The 25,268-nt window shown below is 37.5% G+C and overlaps 1 protein-coding gene and 1 non-coding gene across 3 annotated transcripts in view; one reads left to right on the plus strand and one right to left on the minus strand.

Annotated features, from left to right (window-relative positions):
• Positions 1-25,268, plus strand: part of SPATS2 (spermatogenesis associated serine rich 2) — an 83,570-nt gene that overhangs the window by 16,025 nt on the left and 42,277 nt on the right. The gene's annotated exons all lie outside the window — the stretch shown is intronic.
• On the minus strand, positions 5,927-6,038 carry LOC144222998 (U6 spliceosomal RNA). Its single transcript, XR_013332513.1, has one exon. It is a non-coding gene; the product is annotated as a U6 spliceosomal RNA (small nuclear RNA).

Here is a 25,268-nt window from a genome sequence, read left to right on the forward strand (position 1 = left end):
TGTACTGTTTTAATTTTTCTGATTTTTTTTTTTTTTTAAAACTGTTGGGGTGCCTGGGTAGCTCAGTTGGTTAAATGTCTGACTTTGGCTCAGGTCACGATCTTATGGTTTGTAAGCGCACATCGGGCTCTCTGCTGCCTGTGCAGAGCCCACTTCAGATCCTCTGTCTCCCCCTCTCTCTGCCCTTCCCCTGCGCTCTCTCAAAAAATAAACATTAAAAAAATTTTTTAAAGCTGTTTGTTAAAATAGTTACTTTACGGGTGGTTACTGTAGGATCGCAGTTTGCATCTTTAACTTGTCACATGCTGCTTCAGGTTAATACTGACTTCAATTCTGGTAAAATATGGTAACTTGGTTCCATATAGTCTTGTTTCCTCTCCCCTGCTTTTGTACTATTATTTCACATATATCACATTTATATAAAACCCCAACAATATGTCATTATACTTATTGCTTTAAACAATCTTGTGCTCAAGGTTCAGATGCTTAACAGACTGAGCCAACCAGGTGCCCCTAAAAATATTTTTAGGTCAGTGCTAAAAGACCTACCTTGGCCAATCATTGTCAGTTTATGCTGTTTGTGTAAATATAATTTGGTTGGAGTTAAAACAACACAATCTTATGCTTTTTGAAGAAATTTGGAAAAAAGAGAAAAATATATATGTAGTCTTTATATTTATCCAAATATTTACCATTTTGAGTACTCTTAATTCCTTCCTCTGGATTTGAGTTACTGTATGGTTTAATAAAATCTTTTCAGCCTTAAGGGTTTAGTTTTTCTTTCTTTTTTTTTTTAATGTTTTATCTATTTCTGAGAGAGAGAGAGAGAGAGCGCGCGCGCGCGCGAGTGCATGGGGTAAGGGTCAGAGAGAGAGAGAGACACAGAATCTGAAGCAGCTCCAGGCTCTGAGCTAGCTGTCAGCACAGAGCCCAAAGCAGGGTTCAAACCCATGAACCGTGAGATCATGACCTGAGCCGAAGTTGGACGCTTAACTGACTGAGCCACAAGGGCGCTTCGGATTTAGTTTTTCTTGTAGACAAGTCTGACAGGAATGGATTCTTTTAGGCTTTTAAAAAAATCTTGAGCATCTTTATTTGACCTTTGTTTTTGAAGGATAATTTTTCCAGCTATAGAATTCAGCACTTAGAATATGCTTTTCCACTGGGGTGCCTGGGTGGTGACTTTGGCTCAGGTCATGATCTCAAAGTTCATGGGTTCAAGCCCGGCATCGGTCTCTGTGCTGACAGCTCAGAGCCTGGAGCCTGCTTCAGATTCTGTGTCTCTCTCGCTCTCTGCCCCTCCCCTGCTTGCACTCTGTNTTTTCTACTGATTATGTCATCCTGTGGTTCCTCTGTTTGCAATGAGTCATTTTTTTCTTGTTGTTGTCAAGATTTTGTCTTTAGCAGTTTGACTGTGATGCAGTTTGGTATGGATTTCTTGGGAATTTCATCAAATGTTGGCCATTATTTCATCAAAAAATTTTTTCCTGCTCCTTTCTCTCTATGGGTATATTAGTAAGCTTAGTGTTTTCCCACAGGTGACTGAGGATCATTTTTCTTTTTCCTTTTAATTTTTCATATTTTTTTCCTTTATTCTTCAGATGGTTTGACCTCCTTTCAGGGTCATTGATTTTTTTCTTCTGCTGTCTCAAATTTGCTATTAAGTCTGGTGAATTTTTCATTTGGGTATTGTATTTTCAATTAGAATTTCTTTTTAGTTTTATAGTTTCTCTTTCTCTATTGAGATTCTCTATTTGTTGAGTCATTAAGACTATATTTTCCTTTAATTCACTGAATATATTCTTATTTGCTGTTTCGAAGTTTTTGTCAGTGAAGTCCACCCAACATGGTGGGTGCTTTCAGAGTCAGTTTCTGTTCATTGGTGTTTTTCCTATGTATGAGTCTTTCTTGACTTCTTCTTTTAACATTTTTTTCTTTTAAAATGTTTATTTTTTTGAGAGAGAGCAAGGGCAGGGGAGGGGCAGAGAGAGAAAGGGAGATGGAGAATCTCGCAGGCTCTGCACTGGCAGTACAGAGCTGGTAGCAGGGCTCAGACCCATGATCTGTGAGATCATGACCTGAGGCAGAGTCGGTCACTTAACAAATGGAGTCAACCCACGTGCCCCTCTTTTAGTTAGTTTTTTTTTTTAATGTTTATTTACTTTTTCTTGAGTGAGAGAGACAGAGCCTGAGCAGGGGAGGGGCAGAGAGTGAGGGAGACACAGAATGCAAAGCAGGCTCCAGGCTCTGAGGTGTCAGTACAGAGCCTAATGCGGGGCTCAAATTCACAAACTGTGAGATCATGACCTGACCCGAAGTCGGACGCTCACCCCACTGAGCCACCCAGACGCCCCTTAGCTTTTTTCTTTTAAATGGATATTTAAGGTAATGTATTAACTCTGGATTCTTACTTTATTTTCTTGAGGGTATTTTAAAAATAATTGATTGGGGGTCACCTGGGTGGCTCAGGAAGGCATCCGACTTCATTCAGCTCAGGTCCTGATCTCACTGCTTGTGAGTTCAATCTCCGCGTCAGGCTTTGTGCTAACAGCTCAGAGCCTAGCATCTGGTTCGGATTCTGTGTCTCCCGCTCTCTCTGCCCTCCCTGGCTCACACTCTGTCTCTCTCTCTCTCAAAAATAAACATTAAAATTTTTAAAAAAATAATAATTAGCTTGGACATAAATTGAAGCATCTACTTCTCTGCCTGTCCCATGTGTACAGTCACACATGTATCTGCACATTTTTTTAAATTCTAATTTTTATTTTTTACATTTGCTCTTTAAGGGTTGTCCCTGTGTCTGTAGTGTTTATTGTTCAGCCAGTGATTTGGACTGAGGATTTGCTAACCATCTCAAATGCATAAGCTCTAATCCTCTGCTGACTGAAGCATATGGGTTGAGGAAGATGCTCAGAGCACAGGCAGTTCTTAAATTTGTTTTCACTTTTACTTTCCACTGCCCTCCTGGGTTTCCCTGTGCATGTGCATAGTTTCTCACTTAGCTAGGGGTGTGTACAGAACTAATCTCGCTTTCCTATGGTTCTTTCCGAATTCCCTGTTAAATTTCCTACTTATTTACCAGTCAATCAACCAAGACTCCAGCTGCAGGCTACCAAAGCAATAATTTTTTTTATTCATTTCCAACTGAGTTCTCTACTTTAGCTGACAGAGCTGTGGAGTTTTGCCTTCCTCTCTAGTTAGCCTTCTTTGGCAATAAACTGCAGACTTTTATGGCCAGCCCTGCCCTGGTAAAGCTGTTGTTCTGCAGAAAGCTGGAGATAGGTGAATGGAAGCATTCCTAGGCAAGAGGGATACAGACTTCATTGTTCTTACTGAAGGCTTTAGTAGTTTCTCAATTTCTTACGTTCCTTTGGTTGAATTCCAGAGCCCTGAAGTGGTTGTTTTTGACAGTTTTGTTCAGTTTAATACTTGTGTTTTAAGGAGAAGATTTGCCAATTTCTTCACACCACCCTCAAGCCCAGTTTTATTGTTATAAAAGAATTGGTCCTTAAAAATTAGAAATTAAAAAAATAAAAACAGCTAGTTCTTTATCTCTGATGGTTTGAATAGCTCTGAATTAAATAGTGGCAACAGTGGGCAGGTCTTTAGGTCTTAAGTGCCTACTAGCTCATGTGGCTTATTGGTTAATTAGGTGAAAAATGTTTCTGCCAAAAATCTCTTGAGGGCCTTGCCCTTGGATTACGTGAACTCTTTACTGGGCACCAAAATGTTGAAAATCATGAGATAAATAAAAGAACTTTTGAGTAGAACCCATAGCAAATATTTGAGAACCTGTTAGTTTCATAATATGAATTTATGGTGAAATAGATAAGCATAATTTTTTGCTTAACATCTCACTAATGTCTGAATCCAGCACTAGATAAAGCCAACTCTGGGGTAATCCAGGGTTGGGAATAGGTTTAGTTTTGAATCCTACAGATTATTTATGATCCTAATTTTCTCTCTAAATAGCCTTTAGACACTAGAGAAGGATAAGATGGAATGATTATAACTTGAGTCTATCTCAGAATCATCCTGGAAATTAAAAACAATTTTTTTTGAATCACTCCCTGGGGATGGTACATTAGAGTCTTTTAAACAATCACATTTGCTAATATTTTTCTAGGCCTAAAAACCATGTCTGCCTGTCAGTGTGTAACTGTTTTATCAAGTTACAATGATAAGAGCAGATTGTTAAGTATTGTACTTTTTTTGTTGACTTCATTTTACACTTAACTTTAGTTCTCTCTCTTCCTCTTTTCCCACTTATAAAACTATTCAGGTACAAAACACCATCACATTTGATAGTTAAACCTCTGAGACATTAAAATAGCTGACTTGAATTTCATAGCTGATCTTGCATGAACAATTAGTTTCTCTATCCCAGTACTATACTATCGCTTCGTTGCTTCACTACTTTAAAAAATACATATTTTTTAAATGAAACAGTCATTTTATGGCTCTGGAATTTAACCAAAGGAACATAACAAATTGAGAAACTGTTAGGGCCTTAAGTAAGAACAATGAAGTTTGTATCCTTCTTGCCTATTTATTTAAAATTTTTTTAAACATTTATTTATTTTTGAGAGACAGAGCACGAGCAGGGAAGGGGCAGAGAGAGAGGGAGACACAGGATCCAAAGCAAGCTCCAGGCTCCGAGCTATTAGCACAGAGCCCTATGTGGGACTGGAACCCACAGACTGTGAGATCATGACCTGAGCTGAAGTTGGAGGCTTAACCGACTGGGCCATCCAGGAGTCCCACCTGTTTATTTTTGAGAGAGAGAGAGAGAGCCCACACACACACACACACACACACACACACACACATGAGCACAGAAGGGGCAAGAGAGAGACGGAGACACTGACTCCATAGCAGGCTCCAGGCTCTGAGCTGTCAGGACAGAGCTCGATGCAGGGCTTGAACCCACGAACATGAGATCATGACCTGAGCCAAAGTCAGACGCTTAACTGACTGAGCCAATTAGGTGCTCCGCTTCACTTCTTTTTGTTTTATATAGAGCTGCCTAAATGTATGTATCTCTTTTCCTTTGCTCTCCCATTTCACAAAACTGAAACCCTGTATCCATTAAACAGTAACTCTCTACTCTCCTTATCCTAGTCCATGGAAACCACCATCCTACTTTCTTCCTTCCGTCTATGAATTAGACTACTCTTTATAACTCAGTGGAATCCTATCGTATTTGCCTTTTTATGACTGGCTTATTTCACTAAGGATAATAATGTCAGAGTTAATCCATGTTGTAACATGTAAGAATTTCCTTCCTTTTTAAAGCTGAATAATATTCCATTGTATGTATGTATTACTTTTTTCTTTCGCTTATCTGTAGATGGGCACTGGAGTTGTTTCCATTTTTTGACTCTTGTAAATAACGCTGCTGTGAACTTGGGTGTATAAATATCTTTTGAAATCTCTGATCTCACTTCTTTTGGATATATAGCCAGAAAGGAATTGCTGGATTTACAGTAATTTTGTTTAATTTTGTGAGGAACTACCATTTTGTTTTCTGTAGCAGATGTACCAGTTTAACATTCTCATCAGTACACAAGGGTTCTGGTTTGTCTACATCTTCTCCAATACATGTTCTGTTCTGTTTGTTTGCTTTTTAAATAGCTACCCTAATAGATGTTAGGACTTCTTTTAAAGAGAAGATCTACAGGGGCACCTGGGTGGCTCAGTTAAGCAAGTGACTCTTGGTTTCAGCTCAGGTCATGATCTCACAGTTTTGGGGTTTAAGCCTCACATGGGGCTCTGCGCTGTCACAGTGTGGAACCTGCTTGAGATTCTTTCCCTCTCTCTCTGCCCTCCTACACACACTCTCTCTCTCTCAAAATCAATAAACATAAAAAAAGAGAAGAGATACAAACTGCTTTTATTTTTTATTTTTAAATTTTTATTATTTTTTAAACATTTTTTATGGAATGCTTCATGAATTTGCATGTCATACTTGTGTGGAGGCCACACTAATCTTCTCTGTAACATTCCAATTTTAGTATATGTGCTGCCAGTGTGAGTACTACAAACTATAAAGTCCTAGAATTTTTATTTTAATTTTTTTATAATTAAAATAATGTTTATTTTTGAGAGAAAGAGTGGGACACAGGATTCTAAGCGGACTCTGTGCTGATAGCAGGTAGCCTGATGCAGGCCTTGAACTCATGAATTGTGAGATGAGGACCTGAGCCAAAATCCAACACTCAACTGAGCCACCCAGGTGCCCCTAAAGTCATAGAATTTTTAAATTTAAAGAAACCTGAATAACTATTGGAATTGTCTTCTTTATTCTTTGTTCCTCTCATTTCATCTGCTATACATATAAACATTCACCGTATGCCTGTCTTCTTCTATTAGACTCTGAGTCTCTTGGGATAATAACTCATGGTGAATAATTCTTTTAATGTTGAATTTGATTTGCTAGTATCTTGTTGAGAATTTTTACATCCAGGTTCATCAGGTAATATTGACCTGTAATTCTCCTTTTTAGTGGGGTCTTTGTCTGGTTTTGAAATCAAGGTAATGCTGGCCTCATAGAATGAGTTTGGAAGTTTTCCTTCCATTTCTATTTTTTTGGAACAGTTTGAGAAGAATAGGTATTAACTCTTCTTTAAATGTTTGGTAAAATTCCCCTGGGAAGCCATCCAGCCCAGGACTCTTGTTTATTGGGAGATTTTTAATTACTGGTTCAATTTCTTTGCTGGTTTTAGGTCTGTTCAAATTTTCTCTTTCTTCTTGTTTCAGTTTTGGTAGTGTGTGAGTTTCTAGGAATTTGTCCATTTTTTAAATGCTTATTTATTTTAGAGAGAGAGGGAGACATAATATCCTAAGCAGGCTCCAGGCTCCTACCTGTCAGTACAGAGCCCAATGCAGGGCTGGAACCCATGAACTGTGAGATCATGACCTCAACTGAATTTGGAGGCTCAACTGACTGAGATACTCAGGTGCCCCAAGCACTGGGTATTGTATGTAAGTGATGAATCACTGAATTCTACTCCTGAAACCAATATTGCACTGTATGTTAACTAACTAAAATTGGAAAGAAAAAAAAAAAAAAGACAATATGGTATTACCAATAAGATAGAAATATAGACAAATGAGGGGCGCCTGGGTGGCTCAGTCAGTTAAGCATCTGACTTTGACTTCGGCTCAGATCGTGATCTCATGGTTTGTGGGTTCAAGCCCCGCGTCGGGCTCTGTGCAGGTAGCTAGCTCAGAGCCTGGGGCCTGCTTCAGATTCTGTGTCTCCCTCTCTCTCTGATCCTCCCCTGCTCACGCTGTCTCTCTCTCAGAAATAAATTAAAAAAAAAAAATAAAAAAAATATAGACAGATGAAACAGAGAGCACAGAAACAGAGGAAACAGAGAGCCCAGAAACAGCTATTCATATATGGAGATTTTATTTATTTGAGTAGTACTGCAGAGCATTGAGGAAAGGATGATCTCGTTTCAGTTAGATCTGAGACATTTGGAAATCCATATGGAAAAAATATAACTCTCTACCTTACTTTACTTCATACCTGTAAATCAATTCCAGGGTTTAGATTATAGAGCTGATTGTGAAAGGTAAAACAGTAAAGCTTATAAATGTAATTTAGAAGAGTATCTTCAAGAGCTCAGAAAAGGAAGGACTCTTTCTTTCTTAAGCTTTTTTCCTCAGTAGCATTTTTTAAATGGTTTAATAGATTATGTGTTTTTAGAGGTTTAGGTTTACAGCAAAGTTGAGTGGAAGGTACAGATTTCCCCTATACCTCCCACCCCCACACATACCCTCCCTCATTATCTGTATCCTCCACCATAGTGACACATTTGTTAACAACTGGTAAGCCTACATTGACACATCTTTGTCACCTAAAGTCTATAGTTTACACTAGGATTCTCTCTTGGTGTAGTATAGTCTTTGGATTTGAACAAATGTATAATCACATCTATCCACTATTATAAGACCATATAGAGTAGTTTCACTGCTTTAAAAATCCTCTGTGCTCCACTTTTTAATCTTTCATTCCACTTAACTCCTGACAACTACTGATCCTTTTACTGTCACTATAGTTTTTGCCTTCTCCGAAGTTATATAGCTTTAATCATACTGGATGTAGCCTTTTCACATTGACTTATTTCACTTAGTAATAATGCATTTAAGGTTGTTTCATGTCTTTTCATGACTTGTTAGCTAATTTCTTTTTAGCACTGAATAACATTCTCTTGCCTGAAACTATCATAGTTTATCCATTCACCTACTGAAGGACCCCTTGGAATTTTGGGCAATTTTGAATAGAGTTGCTATAAACATCCATATGCAGGTTTTTATGTGGGCATAAGTTTTCAGCTTCTTTGAGTAAATACCAAAAAGATTGATTGCTGGATTACATGGTATGTTTTTAAGAAACTGCCAAACTGTTTTCCAGAGTGCCTGTACCATTTTTGCATTTTTACCAGCAGTGAATGGGAGTTCCTTTTGCTCCACATCCTTGCCAGCATTTGGAGTTGTCGGTGTTCTGGATTTAGGCCATTCTAAGAGATGTGTAATGTCATCTTTTTTTTTTTTTTTTTNGGCGCCCCTAATGTCATCTTCTTTTAATCTGTATTTCCTTCATGACCTGTGATGAGGAGCATCTTTGCTGTCTGGCTTGTTTGCCATCTGTATATCTTCTTTGGTAAAGTGTCTCTTAAGGTCTTAGGCCCATTTTTAAATTGTATTGTTTTTTATTGTTGAGTTTTAAGAGTTCTTTGTGTATTTTGGGTAATAGTACTTTATCAGATGTCCTTTGCAAGTATTTTCTCCTGGTCTGTGGCTTGTCTTTTCATTCTCTCGATAGTGTCATCTGCAGAGCAGAAAGTTTTTATTTTAATGAAGTCCAGCTTATCAGTTCTTCCTTTCATGGATTGTGTCTTCGGTGTTGCATCTGAAAAGTCCTTGGAAAACCTAAGGTTTTCTAGAGTTTCACCTATGTTATCTTCTAGGATTCTGTAGTATTACAGTTTACACTTAGATCTATGATCCAGTTGGTGAACAATCAATTTTTGTGAAGAATGTAAAGTCTGTGTCTAGATTTATTTTATTTTATTTTATTTTGCATGTGGACGTCTGGTTGTTCTAGCATCATGTTGAAAAGACTTTCTTAGGTCCATTATATTGCGTTTGCTCCCTTGTCACATTATCAGTTGCCTTATATCTGTGTTGGTCTATTTCTGGCTCTCTGTATTCTGTTCCATTGATTTTTTTTTTTGGTCTTTTTTTTTTTCACCAATACTATACTGATTTGATTACTGTAGCTTTATTTTTTAATGTTTATTTTTGAGAGAGAACACGAGTGGGGGAGTGGCAGAAAGAAAGGGGGACAGAAGATCCCAAACAGGCTCTGTACTGACAGCGAGAGCCCGATGTGGGGCTCGAACTCATGAACCATGAGATCATGACCTGAGCCAAAGTCAGACGCTTAACTGACTGAACCACCCAGGCTCCCTGATTACTGTAGCTTTATAATATGTTTTGAATTTATGTAGTGTCATTTCTTCAGCATTGTTCTCCTTATTATTGTGTTGGCTATTCTGTGTCTTTTGCATCTCCATATAACCTTTAGAATCACTTTGTCGATATCCACAAAATAGTTGCTGGCATTTTGATTGGGATTGTATATATTGTATAATCTATAGACCAAGTTGGGAGGAACTGACATCGATGTTGAGTCTTCCTACTTACAAACATAGAATAGCTCTTCTTTTATTTAATTCTTTCATTTTTTTTTCCTCAGAATTTTATAGTTTTCCTCATATATATCTTAAGCATATTTTGTTAGTTTTATATGTAAGTATTTCACTTTGGGAGGTGATAATGTAAATGGTATTGTGTTTTTAATTTCAAATTCAAAAAACTTCTTTATTGCTTTCTTTTTTTAAATTTATTTTTATTTATTTTATTTTTTTTTTACAAATAGTTTATTGTCAAGTTGGTTTCCATATAACACCCAGTGCTCATCCCCANGGAAAGAGTTTTTAAATAGACATAAAAAGTACTAATCATTACTTCCCCAAAACAGACGTATAAATCAATGAAACAGAATAGAGACCCAGAAATGAACCCACAAATGTATGGCCAACTAGTCTTTGACAGAGCAGGAAAAAAAATCCAGTGGAAAAAAAGACAGTCCTCTCAGCAAATGGTGTTGGGAAAACTGGATGGCAACATGCTGACGAATGAACCTGGACCACATTCTTACAACATACATAAAAATAAACTCAAAATGAAGGAAAGACTTAAGTGTAAGACAGGAAACCATCAAAATCTGACAGGAGAAAAGAGGCAACAACATCTTTGACCTTGGCTGCAAAAACTTCTTACTAGACTTAGGAAACAAAAGCAAACATGAAGTATTGGGACCTCACCATGATAAAAATCTTCTGCACAGCAAAGGAAATAGTCAACCAAACTAAAAGGCAACTGATGGAATGGGAGAAGATATTTGCAAATGACATATCAGATAAAGAGTTAGTGTACAAAATCTGTAAAGAACTTCTCAAACTCAACACCCAAAAAACAAATAATCCAGTGAAGAAATGGGTAAAAATCATGAACAGACATTTTTCCAAAGAAGACATCCAGATGTCTAAAGTACATGAGGGGCGCCTGGGTGGCTCAGTCAGTTAAGCGTCCGACTTCAGCTCAGGTCATGATTTTACGGTTCTTGGGTTCAAGCCCCCTGTCAGGCTCTGTGCTGACAGCTAGCTCAGAACCCAGAGCCTGTCTTTGGATTCTGTGTCTCCCTTTCTCTCTGACCTTCCCCTGCTCATGCTGTCTCTATCTCTCTCTCAAAAATAAATAAAAACATTTTTTAAAAAAGTACATGAAAAACTGTTCAACATCACTCATCATCAGGGAAATACAAATCAAAACCACAGTGAATGAGATGCCACCTCACACTTTCAGAGTGGCTAATATGAACAACCCTGGAAACAACAGATGTTGACAATGAGGATGCAGAGAAAGGGGAACCCTTTTGCCCTGGAATGCAAACTGGTGCAGCCACTCTGGAAAATAGTATGGAGGTTCCTCAGAAAATTAAAAATAAAGTACCCTGTGATCCAGCAATTGCACCACTAGGTATTTACTCAAAGGATACAAAAATACAGATTTGAAGGGGCACATGTACCCCAGTGTTTATAGCAGCACTTTCAACAGTAGCCAAATTATGGAAAGAGTCCAGATGTCCATCGACTAATGAACAGATAAAGGAGATGATATATATGTATACACACAATGGAATATTACTCAGTGATCAGAGAGAATGAAATCTTGCCATTTGGAACAATGTAGATGGAGCTAGAGCTTATTATGCTAAGTGAAATAAATCAGTAAGAGAAAGATATCATATGATTTCAGTCATATGTGGAAGTTCAGAAACAAAACAGATGAGGTTAAGCATCCGACTTTGGCTCAGGTGATGATCTCATCATTCATGAGTTCAAGCCCCATGTAAGGCTCCATTGGACCTCCTAGAGCCTCTTCAGATTCTGTGTGCCCCTCTCACTTTGCCCCTCCCCCTCTTGCATCCTGTGTGTCCTTCTTGCTCCCAAAAATAAATAAACATTAAAAGGAAAGAAACAAAACAGAAGAACATAGGAGAAGGAAAAGAAAAATAAGATAAAAAGAGACAGGGAGGTAAACCATAAGAGACTCTTAAATACAGAGAACAAACTGAGGGTTGCTGGAAGGGTGTTGGGTGAAGGGTTTGGCTAAATGGGCACTAAGGAGGGCACTTGTTGGAATGAGCACTAGGTGTTCTATATAAGTGATGAATCACTAAATTCTCCTGAAATAAAAAAAATAAAAGTAAATAAAACAAAATCATAAAGGAAAAGAATTAATGTCAATGCATTATTACATTAAAATTAAGAACTCCTGTTCATTGAAAGGGGCATTTAGGAGAGCTAACAGGCAAGTCACAGAATGGGAGATGTTTAAAAATCATTTAAACATGATATAAAGAAAAAGACAATTCTTCCTTCAAACACGGAGCATGAGTAGGCATTGTCGGGAAAGAGAATGACAACGTGGCTAATAACATATGTGAAGGCATTCATTCTCTTTAGAAATAAGTGAGGGGCACCTGGGTGGCTCAGTTAGTTAAGCATCGGACTTCGGCTCAGGTCATAATCTCATGGTTTGTGGGTTTGAGCACTGCATCAGGCTCTCTGCTGTCAGCACAGAGCCTGCCTTGGATCCCCTGCCCCCTCTTTTCCCTTCCTCCGCTAGCACAATCTCCCTCCATCCCACTCTCTCTCTCCCTTCAAAAATAAATAAACATTACAAAGAAAAGATGGGGCACCTGGGTGGGGTGGTTGTTGGTTAAACGTCTGACTTCGGCTCAGGCCATGATCTCTCAGTTCGTGGGTTCCAGCCCCGCATCAGGCTCTGTGCCTGGTTCAGATTCTGTGTCTCCTCCTCTCTCTGCCCCTCCCCCACTCTCACTTTGTCTCTCTTTCAAAAATAAATAAATATTTTTTAAAAAATTAAAATAAAAAATAAGTGAAATGAAAATTGAAATAATGAGATGTTCTCTTTGTATTGGAATGGCTAAAATTTAAAAAGATTAACAATACCAAGTATGTGAGTATATGGAATAAGAGAAACTTTCAAAAACTGCTAGTAGAAGTTTAAATCGGTACAGCTACTTTGAGAAGCTATTTTACATATGTACTAGAATTGAAAATATGCACAGCTTAAGTCTTAGGTCTGTTTTTGAGTATTCAACAGAAGTGCATTCCCAGGTCACCAGGAGGTTTGTACAAGAGTATTCAAACCAGCATTGTTTGTATTGGCCAAAAACTAGCAGCAAGTCAATTGTCGATCATTTGTCTAGCAAACAGCCCAGCTATTCACCATTTGTCCCTCAGTTGTTTAGCAAAATAGATAAATAAACAATGGTATAATCATACAATGAAATATTCAAGGAAAACGAACAAACTACATTTATTTGCAAAAGCATGCCTGAATCTTACAAACACAGTGTTGAGCGAAACATCCATGGCACCAAAAAATAAAATACACACAGAATTTTTTCTTTTATAAATAAAACTATACAATAATATTTAGGTATGTCTTCACTGGTATCAGCTATGACGAAAAGAAGTTTGGAGAATCATGCCTTTGGTGAATGGTGAGCGATAATAATGGAGGGATACATGAGGAAAACTTCTGGGGTACTTGCAGTTTTATTTCTCTAACCTGGGTGATAGTATTGAGTGTTTGTGATAAATTATCAAGCTGTGATACTTCAGGTGTTTATGCACTGTAACTGTTATATTTCACAGTAAAAAAAATTTTTAAAGATGTTTTATTAGGACAGAATGGGCCTAAACAAGTATGTTATTTAGGTAACGTGTGTCTTACCTTCACAAGTATAGCACTTAAAAGCTAGTGTCAACTTTGTGGTAATTACAACAATTACGTGGATATAGAAATATTTATAAACAAAGTAAAGAATTGGTTCATAGTTTTTTAGGTTAAGAAAGAAGAAACAGGGTGCCTGGGTGGCCCAGTTGGTTAAGCATCTGACTTTGGCTCACGTCATGATCTCACAGTTTGTGGGTTTGAGTCCCGCGTCAGGCTTTGTGCTGACTTTCAGCTCAGAGCCTGGAGCCTGCTTTGGATTCTGTGTCTCCCTCTCTCTCTGACCCTCCCCTGCTCACGCTGTCTGTCTGTCTGTCTCTCTCTCAGAAAGAAATAAAAAAAAAAGGAAAAAAAAGAAGAAACATTTAATTCTTATTTACATGAAGGTTAATGAGCAAAGAGTGACAGATTTGCAGTGCTGTGGTTTTATGAGAAAGGACATTGTTTTGTTAGAGACAGAGCATAGAATTAGGATTACTTGTTCATTTCTGTACCATGAAGCACAGGGGATAGGATGGGTTGGAAAGGAAAGATATTCATTGTTTTATAGTGCTTGAAGGATCATCCAAAGCAAAGTCTTTTACAATGACAAAAGATTATCTCTCAGATCTAAACTGAAATTAGAGGGGCACCTGGATGGCTTAGTTGGTAAAGCATCTGACTTCAACTCAGGTCATGATTTCATGGTTTGTGGGTTCAGGCCCTGCATCGGGGTCTGTGCTCATAGCTCAGAGCCTGGAGACTGCTTCAGATTCTGTGACTCCATCTCTCTGCCCCTCCTCTTCCAGTGTGCTCGCGCTCTCTCTCTCTCTCTCTCTCTCTCTCTCTCTCTCAAGAATAAATAAATTAAAAAAAAATTTTTTTTAACTGAAATTAGGGGTGCCTGATTGATCAGTTGGTTAATTGGCCCTTGATTTTGGCTCATGTCATGATCTCACAGTTTGTGACATTGAGCCCCACATTGGGCTCTGCCTGACAGCATGGAGGCTGCTTGGGATTCTCTCTTTCCCTCTCTCTGCCCCTCCCCATCTTGTGCTTATGTGCACTCTCTCAAAATAAATAAAAAATAAACTCTAAATTGAAATTAGTTCTACTACATATGAAATGAAACACACAGTTTTAAAAAAATGATTTCTTTCTCACTCTCCTTCAGATTCTCAGCAATTCTACCAATTGAAGATTTCTTTGACTTTTAAATACCATAGTTCTTAAATGTTTTAATTTCATTGACTTATTAGAATTGAGTTTCTTTCCTGAGATAGCTGGTAGGATTCTTGAGAATCTTAAGGACAGTAAGGAGTAGGAACTAATTTTTTAAAAAAATAGTGCATTCAAGGGCATCCCGGGTGGCTCAGTCAGTTAAGCATCCAAGTCTTGATTTCAGCTCAGGTCATGATCTTGAGGTTGGTGGTATCAGGCTGTGCGTTGGGCTTTGCGCTAACAGTATGGAGCCTGCTTGGGATTCTCTTTCCTTCTCTTTGTGTCCCTCCCACACCCCTCAAAAAAAAGAGTGCACTGGGTGTCTCAGTCAGTTAAGTGTCTGTCTCTTGATTTCAGGTCAGGTCATGATCTCGCGGTTTGTGAGTTTGAGCCCCGCATCCAGCTCTCTGCTGACAATTCAAAGCCTGCTTGGGATTCTCTCTCTGCCCCTCTCCTGTCAAAAATAAATAAACTTAAAAAAAATAGTGCATTCAGTTTACCCAATTCACCTTAAGCCGAGAACTATGGCATGTATTGTATAACATCTAGGAATTAACAATCTCATTAAATAGAGAAATTTTACTGAAATCTATAAATGAAGTTTTGACTCGTAAGAGAGACTGAAAATAGGCCTTTACTAGCTAAAACTATGTTTTTCTTCTGATTTAAGTGAACAACTCACACAGAGGCATTTTTATAAGACTTGATTCATTTGCAGACTGATTTTCTAGTTTTTAGATTACCCAGATGCCTTGATTTCTCTTTTTTCCCCTATTTTTACTGGCTTTCCATCTTTTAGCCACATCACAATTTATTTTTCCCTTTTCCCAAAGGCAAGGAGAGATTAGCCAATAGAAACATAAAACTCATGACAGTTTTTCTCACTACCTAGAAGTAAAGATTTAACTGAATATTTGTTATTCTATTTTAGTGCCCCATTCCATTGAAAAGTTTGAAAGTGGGCTGTAAGATGTCATAATTGTCATCATGTGGCTTCATAATTTTCTAAGTAACTGTTTGAATTCATGTAAACCTTGGAACTACATAGAAGATTTTGTGAATAAGACATTAGCTCAGAGATTATCTAGAATCAGCAAAGAATGTGTAGTTGATCTTAGTAATTGAAGATTTGTGTCTTTTATTTTTTATTTATTTATTTTAGAGAGAGTGAGTGGAGGAGGGGGGCAGAAGAAGAGAGAGAGAATCCCAAGCAGGCTCCACACTCAGCCCAATGTGAGGCTTGATCTCACAACCCTGGGATCATGACTGAGCCAAAATCAAGAGTCAGACACTTAACCAACTGAACCACTCAGAAGCCCGTTTGCGTTCTTTAAAAAAAAAAATCACAGTTCTCTCTTTTTTTTTTTAATTTATAAAATTGAGGGTTTTTTTTTTTTTCCCTAGAAAAGCTGATAGAATTCCTGAGAATCTGTAGGGCAGTAATAAGTAGGATAGAATTTTTTTTTAAAGCTGTGCATTTCATTTCATATGTGGGTGAACTAATTCCAAACTAATGAAAGATGGCATTGAGACAGAAGAGGTGGGGCATTAAAATAAATATCATTGCCTCCTGGCTATTTTCTAGGGTACATTAGTAAGAATGTAAGAATTACATTCAGGTCATCAGATCATCAGGTCATGATCTCATGGTTTGTGAGTTCGAGCCCTGTGTTGGGCTTTGCGCTGACAGCAGGGAGCCTGCTTGGTATTCTCTCTCTCCCTTTCTGTCTGCCCCTCCCCACTGGCATGTGGCATGTGCATGTGTGTGCACAAACGTGCTTGCTCTTTCTCTCAAATTAAAAAACAAAAACAAAAAACTTGTTCTGTTGTGCTTGATGAAAACCTAGGAAAATCTAGTGGTAAGAGTAAGGTGGGATTTAATTGCTCATTTGTGTCTTTAATAAAAACCCTGATTTTCTAAAATAAAAAATTCTAGAAGTTTGGAAATTTCCCAGTGTGATTTCTTTGTCTTGTAAGAAGAGGCACAACATCTTTCAAAATGTAGTTGAAGAAGCACTCAAAGGAACAAAGTAAAACAGTTTAGGACTATATGATAGGGAGAAATAGGGAAATACAAGGCTGCTTTCTTCCATTGAAGACCTGCTTAGCAGATTGATTGGTAGTTGAAGTGTGGATTTTTCTGAACCTGTGAACTATAGCAGTTGTCATCTGAGATGCCTGGGAAGGCCAGTTGATGAGACTGTAAGCCTATATCCTTGCAACCTAATGAGAAGATTTTTGTATTTGGCCACTGGCAACCAAGATGGAATTTTCTTAAATAACTTTTAAAGAACTAAATATAAAAAAGTGTTAGCATTCCAGAAGGCTATAACAGTACTCTATAGTAGAATTACTTAAAGCAGACTAGACATCTTAAAAAATGGCATTTTGACATAGTTGTTTTTCTAACTTTCCCATTTAGGATTTGCTTCCCTTCCAAGTTTGATTTTTCATTACTTACACATTCTCTTTATCCTTTATATATACCTTTTTTCTTACCAGAACATTCATAATTCTTCCAAGCGTAGGTGGTAAATTGGCAGAAGAGAAAATTGACCTTGGAAATTGAAGTTGATGGCTTCTTCAGTTTTGAGGTTGTGAATACACCCTAGGCTTTAGCTAGTCATGTCTGTGACAGTAACTTTCTTTTCTTTGCAGTCACATTTATATACTATAACTCCTGTCCCCATATTTGTCATTAGTGTACAAGAAGAACCTGAACTCTATTTGCCATTTTATTGGTGATTTATACATGAACTGTTCTCAAAAGTGGCATGAGAAAAAACAATTTCAAGACACTGGTTGTTTTCTTTTAGGTGATTGAGTATAGGTTGTGTTCAGGCCAGAGGAGAACTTTAGGTTACTTAATTGTTTATGAGATATACTTCTGTAAGAATTGGCACTTAATGACTGCCAGCTTGGAGCCTGGAGCCTGTTTCAGTCTGTGACTCCCTCTCTCTCTGACCCTCCCCTGCTCACGCTGTCTCTCTCTCTCTCTCTCTCTCTCTCTCTCTCTCTCCTAGAAATAAATAAAACATTTAAAAAAAAAGAATTGGCACTTAAATTCTTGAGTCTATTAATTTTTTAAATTTTTTATTTTTTATTAATTATTTTGTTTTTTTAGAGTTTTTATTTTTTAGGTTTTTTAAAAAATGTTTTATTTATTTCTGTGTGAGAGAGAGACAGCGTGAGCAGGGGAAGGTCAGAGACAGAAGGAGACACAGAATCTGAAACAGGCTCCCGGCTCTGAGCTAGTAGTCAGCACAGAGCCCAATGCGAGGCTCAAACCCATGAACCGTGAGATCATGACCTGAGCCGAAGTTGGACACTTAACTGACTGAGCCACCCAGGCACCCCTTAATTTTTTTATTTAAGAGAGTGTGTGTGCATGTATGTAAGTAGGAGAAGGGACAGAGGTGGGAGGGAGAGAGCAAGAGAGTGAGAGAGCGAGAGAATCTCAAGCAGGCTGTATGCTCAGTGTAGAGCCTGATGCAGGGCTTGATCCCATGACCCTGGGATCATGCATGACCTGAGCCGGAATCAAGAGTCAGATAACCAACTGAGCCACCCAGGTACCCCTACCTTTTAATTTTTAAGAGGAAGCTGATCTAGTTTGAGAAAATATGACCAGTGATCATCACCCTTATTAGGTTATCTGTATATCTAGGCTTTCTTCCTGTAGGCTTACCTGCATTTAATTGGAAGATCTTAACCTCTATGGCTTCTCTTTGACCATGGTGAAATATGAATAATTTTGTTATCCAACTTGTTTTATGCATGTGTATGGATTATTAGTGAGTAATAACAAGAATCTGAGATCCTTAGAAGAAAGGTGATATACCAAGGTACTGTTAAAATAATGGCAACTTGAGGACTAGTGTGTGGTGAGTTACAGCACTAATGTCGTATAGCTTTCAGCTTGGAGTCTGTCCTTGATTCTGCTCTAGGTTTCTCATTGTGTGATTTTGGGTGAAAAATGGTACCATGACTGATTTTCTTATCAATGTAAAAGTATTCTGGGAGGGATTATAATTCCCTCCTAGATGTTCCTCTTCACTTGTCCGAAGGGATGATAGAGTAATTTACCATCATCTATGTTAATGGAAAAACATAATCTAAAATCATAAGTTTTTAGTTGAATTCGAAGATACAAATTTGGTAGCTCCTATAAGAATCCTTACACTTATTCCATACCTGAGTTTGAGCCCCTTCTATGCTTCTCTCTCCTCTAAGCAACCTGGAATTTGGGCAACAGTTTTTTTTCTCTGAAGCAGACAGTCTGTTCATAATGATTGAATTTAACTTCAGTACTTTAAAAAAGCCTTATTGTGTGTTCATAATATTAGCTCTGCTAAACCTTTTCCAGATCCTAAGTGGTAGAGCTTTTAATAATCTCCACCACATAATAGTGTTATTATGGCGGGCCAGTATATGTATTTAGTACTGTTCAATTTAATAAATTAATATATAGTTACTATTATATTGAGATATTTATTTTTTACTGGTTTCTTGCATTAGACTATAATACTCTAAGAGAGCAGGAACCATAGATATCTTATTTACCACGGTATCCTCAGTGGCTAACTTGATTCATGGTCGGTGTTTGCCAAATATTTATTTCAGGAATTAATTTGGAATCTCAGTAAGGGATCCTTATGTTTTAAAATTTACACTAGGAAAAAAATGTATTTTCTTAACATCTTTTATGATTGGAAAATTTTTTTAAATTTATTTCTGGGCCACCTGGATGGCTCAGTCAGTTAAGCATCAGACTCTTGATTTCGGCTCAAGTCATGATCTCACGGTTTGTGGGTTCAAGCCGTGCATCTGGCTCCGTGCTGACATTGTAGAGCTTACTTGGGATTCTTTTCTCCCTCCTCTCTCTGCCCCTCCCACATGCTCCCTTTCTCCCTCAAAATAAATAAAGTTTTAAAAAAAAACTGTAAAAAAATATACATTTATTTATGGTAAAATTTATGTAAAATTTACTGTTTTAACTGTTTCTAAGTGTACAGTTCAGTGGTTTTAAGTATATTCACGTTCTGTGTAACCATCACCGCTATTTATCTCTACAACTTTTTCATCTTTCCAAACTGAAACTCTGTACAGTCCCTTGCTGTTTCCTCTTTCCCCCGAGCCCCTAGCAACCACCACCCTACTTCTATTCTGTATTAATTTGATTATTCTAGGTATCTCATATGAATGGAATCATAGAGTATTTGTCATTTTGTGACTGGCTTATTTTACTTAGCATAATGTTGTCAGAGTTCATCCATATTGTAGCACATGTCAGAATTTCCTTCCCTTTTAATGCTGAATAATATTGGTGTGTGTGTGTGTGTGTGTGTACACACATGACATTTTCTTTATTCATCATCGATGTGGACACTTGAGTTATTGCTGTATGTTGGCTATTGTAAATAATGCTCCTATGAACACGGGTATATAAATATTTGCTCAGGTTGCTGCTTTCAGTTCTTTTGTGTATATACTCAGAAGTGGAATTGCTTGGTCTTATGATAATTCTGTGTTTAATTATTTAAGGAACCACCATATAGCTTTTTACGTTAATTTTGCCATTTGACATCCCCGCTAGCAATGTGTGAGGCTTCCAGTTTCTCCATCTGCTTGTCGTCACTTGTCCTCCTTCCTTCCTTCCTTTCTCCCCTCCTTCTTTCCTTCCTTCCTTCCTTCCTTCCTTCCTTCCTTCCTTCCTTCCTTCCTTCTGTTGATGGTCACTCTGATAGGTACGAATATAATCAGAACTTTTAACCAAATGAATTATAAAACATTCAATACAATATGGTCTTCAGGTTAAGTTATAAATTAACAACAGAATTGTGTTTCAAAGTTTAAGGTACATATTCAACTTCAAAGAAGACTTACAGATAGCCAACAAATACATGAAAAGGTGCTCAACATCACTGATCATCAAGAAAATGCAAATCAAAACCACAAACGAGATACCATCTCACACCTGTTAGAATGGGTATTATTAAAAAGATGAGAAGTAACAAATGTTGGCTAGGATGCGGAGAGAAGGAAACCCTTGTTCACTTTTGGTGAACATGTAAATAGTATAGCAGCTATGGAAAACAGTACGGAAGTTTCTAAAAAAATTAAAAGTAGAACTACCATGTGATCCAGCAATTCCACTTTGGGTATTTATCCAACAAAAAACCACTAACTTGAGAAGATACATGCACCCACATGTTTATTGCAGTATTATTTACAATGGCTAAGATATTAAAACAACTGTTAAGTGTCCATGGATGGATAAAGAAAATGTGTGTATACACACACGAGGAATATTATTCAGCATTGAGAATGAAGGAAGGTGTCTAGGTGACTCAGTTGGTTAAGCATCCAGCTTCAGCTCAGGTCATGATCTCGGGATTCATGAGATTGAGCCCCACATAGAACTCTGTGCTGACAGTGCAAAGCCTGCTTGGGATTCTCTCTGCTCCTCCTCTACTTGCACTTTCTCTCTCTCTCAAAATAAATCCATTTAAAAAAAAAAAAAAGAAATTCTGACACACGGAATATCACTTAACCATAAAAAGAAGGAAGTCTTGCCATTTGTGACAATGTGGTTAGATCTTGAAGGAATTATGCCAAGTGAATAAGTCAGAGAAAGACAAATATCATATCTCACTTATATGTGATATCTTAAAAAACAAAACAAAAAGCATGCTTATAGATAAAGAGAACAGATTGATGGTTACAGGGGAAGGGAGTGAAATGGGTAAAGGAGGTCAAAAAGTACAGACTTCCTATTATTAAAAAAAAAAAAATCCTGGGGATATAATATGCAGCATGGTGACTCTAATCTGTATTGTCTATTTGTAGGTTGCTATGAGAGTTGGTCTTAAGAGTTCTTGTCAAAAAAATTTCGTAGCTATGTATGGTGACAGATGTTAACTAGACTTATCGTGGTGATCATTTTACAATATATATAAATAGCGAACCATTACATTGTACACTTGCAGCTAATATAGTGTTTTATATATATATATGTCAATTATACCTCAATTAAAAATGTTCAAGTTTGGTTTGACACATGGTATAATCAGACTCAACTATTTCTGTGTAATCCTCAGTGCTTAAAACAACTTTTGCCTGAGTTTTGAAGTCAGCAAAAACAATAATAGTAAAGCCTGCAGCATTTACAAATATGTCAGTGACACTGTAAATAACATACTTTATCTAAAATGTTCCTAAATGTATGCTATTTGAAATAATTCTAAGAAACTTCTGAGGTGGTTCCTGATAGAGTAAAATAAATGATAAGAAAGTTTAATCTCAGGAATTCCTCATATCCTTTAATCTCAAGAATTCCTCATGTCCTCATATGTAAGAGTAGTATTTAACTGCATTTTCTTTAAAAATTTAGTCTTGGCAGAGTATATATATGCTCTTTGCTATCATAGGATAGATAGCAAAGGATGAGATATTGCCTGATTTTCTACCAGTGGAATTAAGTAAATCTTTCTTTCTTTCCATGAAAAAATAAGAGAATTGTTAAATCACTAAATATTGTTGATGGAAACTAAAAATGACTTTATCTGTAATGCTGAGAGGCACTTAAGCTCTAGATCATTGAAGCAAGGGTTTGACTGTACTTGAGTTGTTTGGTTAAGTTAAAAGAGGCAATATTAGCTGATGAGTAGGCAAGTTAAGATGTTAAAATATTGCTTTTTTAGTTTTGGCGAACTTATGATTTAGAATATAAATATGAACTTGGCATTTGTACCCTGGGAGGCTGACGTGTATGGTGGACTACCTCAATGGCTTCCTTGCCCTTGGGCTTCTAGTTGGGCTTGGCCATTAGGCAACACAGGCAGGAAATCAGAGGCAGGGAGATGAGTGAGGTAGTGGTATTTGTTTCCCAGTCTTCCCCTGAGGGAGATCACTGTGGGCTTATCTTGTATTTTGACCAGAGGTTGTGGCTACAGTCCTTCGGCCCTCTCCATACCAGATGAAACAAAGATGAAAGAGCGAATAACAGTCCCTTTATTAAACTCTCCTCAGATTCCCCACTTTGAGTGTCCCATTTGTTTCTACTGGGATCCTGGCTGCTTTATGTATTTTTAATCATTATCCTGACTGGTATTATGACAGATAAACCCTAATAATACTTATGCTAATTGGGGGAGACAATAATAGCTGAAGGTGTTTCTAGAACTAATCTTTATTTTCCTTGTACTTTGTCTCATCTAATGTGTTGTTAAAGGAAAAAAATGAGGGTGCCTGGGTGGCTCAGTCGGTTAAGCATCTGACTCTTGACATCAGCTCAGATCATGATCTTGATCAAGCCCTGCATCAAGCTTCACTCTGAGCGTGGAGACTGCTTGGAATTCTCTCCCTCTCTCTCTGCCCTTCCCTCACACACAAGTGTGCACTCTCTCAGAATAAATAAGTAATCATTTTAAAAAAAGGAAAAAATAAAGTGTTAGATGATGTATAAGAAGCTAGTAATACTAATAGTTCATTTAAATACATACCCCAAAATGCTGTTTTTCTTTCACTATCCCCTCATTTCCTTAAAAGAGGTTGATGGTTTGATTTTTTTAATAAGATTATCGATGTCCTTTGTATCATCTCGTTGCTCATTGATATTTTGGAGGAGAGTATTTATAACCTCCAAGTTAAATCATTTGACAAACCTATACCAGTTGAGTAAGTTGCTGGGATAGTATTTTGACTGCATAGGATTTTCATCTTTGTATACTGTGTTTCTTTTCAGTTATTAAAGATAATTGAGAATTAACCATATTATGTAGTCATCTAGAAAACTCAGGCTTAAATACGAAGTTTGTGGTAAATGCAACCTAATTTTTAACTTAAGTAACAGTCTCAAAACTGCCAGTATTACAGAAGTTAAATCTGAATGAATTCATGGTCTTATTGGTAATTGGCAAGCATAGTTTTCCTTGCAATGACATTGACTCTATTCATATCCTCTTTTCCACTTTTAGTACCAAAATGCTGTTATCTTTCTGACTTATAAATTACCAGTCTTCCATAGGAATTAGGACGTATTTGAAAACCAGTATTAAGCTGTAAGAGTTTATTTATTCATTTTTTAACTGAAGTACAGCTGACACACAATGTTACTTTAGTTTCAGGTGTACAACATAGTGATTTGACAAGTCTATACATGATGTTGTACTCACCACATGTGTAGCTACCATCTGTCATCATGCAGTGCTATTATAGTAGCACTGACTACATGCTTTACCTTTTATCTTGGAAAACAGGCTTTAATTAAAACATCTATAATCATAGCAAAAGAATTTGGAAAGTATACTAAAATATTACTGTATTTTTAATACCCCTGTCTTATTCTGTTTGGGCTGCTCTAATAGACTGGGTAGTTTATAAGCAAGAGAAATTTATTTCTCACGGTTTGGAAGCTGGAAGTGTGAGATTAGAGTGCCAGCCTGGTTGAGTGAGGGCCCTTTTCTGCTTCTCATTGTGTCCTCCCATGGAGCAGAGGCTGGAGAGCTCTGTGGGGTCTAATCCCATCATGAGATTCCACTCTTGTGACCCGTTCACCTCTCAAAGGCCCTACCTGCTAACACCATAACACACGTTATATAACACTAACACTTGAGGAAATCAGTATGAATTTAGTGCTGTGTGCCGTGGGGGGCGGTGGGAGTAGCAGCAGGGGAGGGGCATACAAACATTTAGACCATAGCAGCCTCTTTTCTCAAAATTTCTCCATTTACTTGCTTTGTTGGAATGCTAACCCCCAGGCTACTCCCAAGTATGGTGCATAGATCAGCAATGTTGATACCACCTGAGAGTATAAATCTCAGGTCACAAGCCAAACTAGTGAATCAGAACCTGCATTTTAAAAATTGTATTTATTTTGAGACAGAGACAGAGTGTGCTCGAGTGGGGGAGAGGCAGAGAAACAGGGAGAAAGAATCCCAGTGCAGGCCTTGGTCTCACAAACCATGAGATCATGACTCAATGATGAGTTGAAATCAGGAGTCCAGTGCTTAACCAGCTGAGCCACCCAGGTGCCCTAGAACCTACATTTTAACGTAAGATTCCCCCAGGTCATAAGTTATATCCACATCAGAATTTGAGAAGCATTCTAACCATTTCTTGCCATTGCATCTCATTAGATTAAAACCAGGTTGTCAAGTGTTAAAGCTGAGGTAATTCATTGATTATGTAGTCACAGGTAAAGAAACTGACTAAATTTGTGGATCGCCTTTTCTTTATAAGCACAGGGAAGCCAAACTCTTTTCTGTAATCAATCAGTTTGCACTAAGTTTTCCCATATTGTGCTGGTAGTATAAGCTCAGGTACATTGCTTCATCAGGCACTGTGTTCCAGAAACAAACATGAATGTTTTTAGGGGTTTGTAATCTAAGAACATGATATGTGTAGTGCAGTCTAGAAGATGGAAATTAGTTTCATGTGTTGTTATTAAAAGTGGTACAGAAGCTCACATGCTCACTCACATTTTCAAATTCATTAGTGTAAAATTTTACCTTGGGGAACTATTTACTTGCCATATTTTAAAAGGGCCTTGCAAATTAAGATAGGATGGTTAAAGATATCTAGGATTACTGGATGGGCTAACATAGTTGATATATTTAGAATTTTGCTCAAACTCTTGACAGTTTTAATTAAAACCAAATTTT

Source organism: Crocuta crocuta, unplaced genomic scaffold (genome assembly GCF_008692635.1).
Source record: "Crocuta crocuta isolate KB4526 unplaced genomic scaffold, BGI_CrCroc_1.0 scaffold30, whole genome shotgun sequence".
NCBI classification, from domain to species: domain Eukaryota; kingdom Metazoa; phylum Chordata; class Mammalia; order Carnivora; family Hyaenidae; genus Crocuta; species Crocuta crocuta.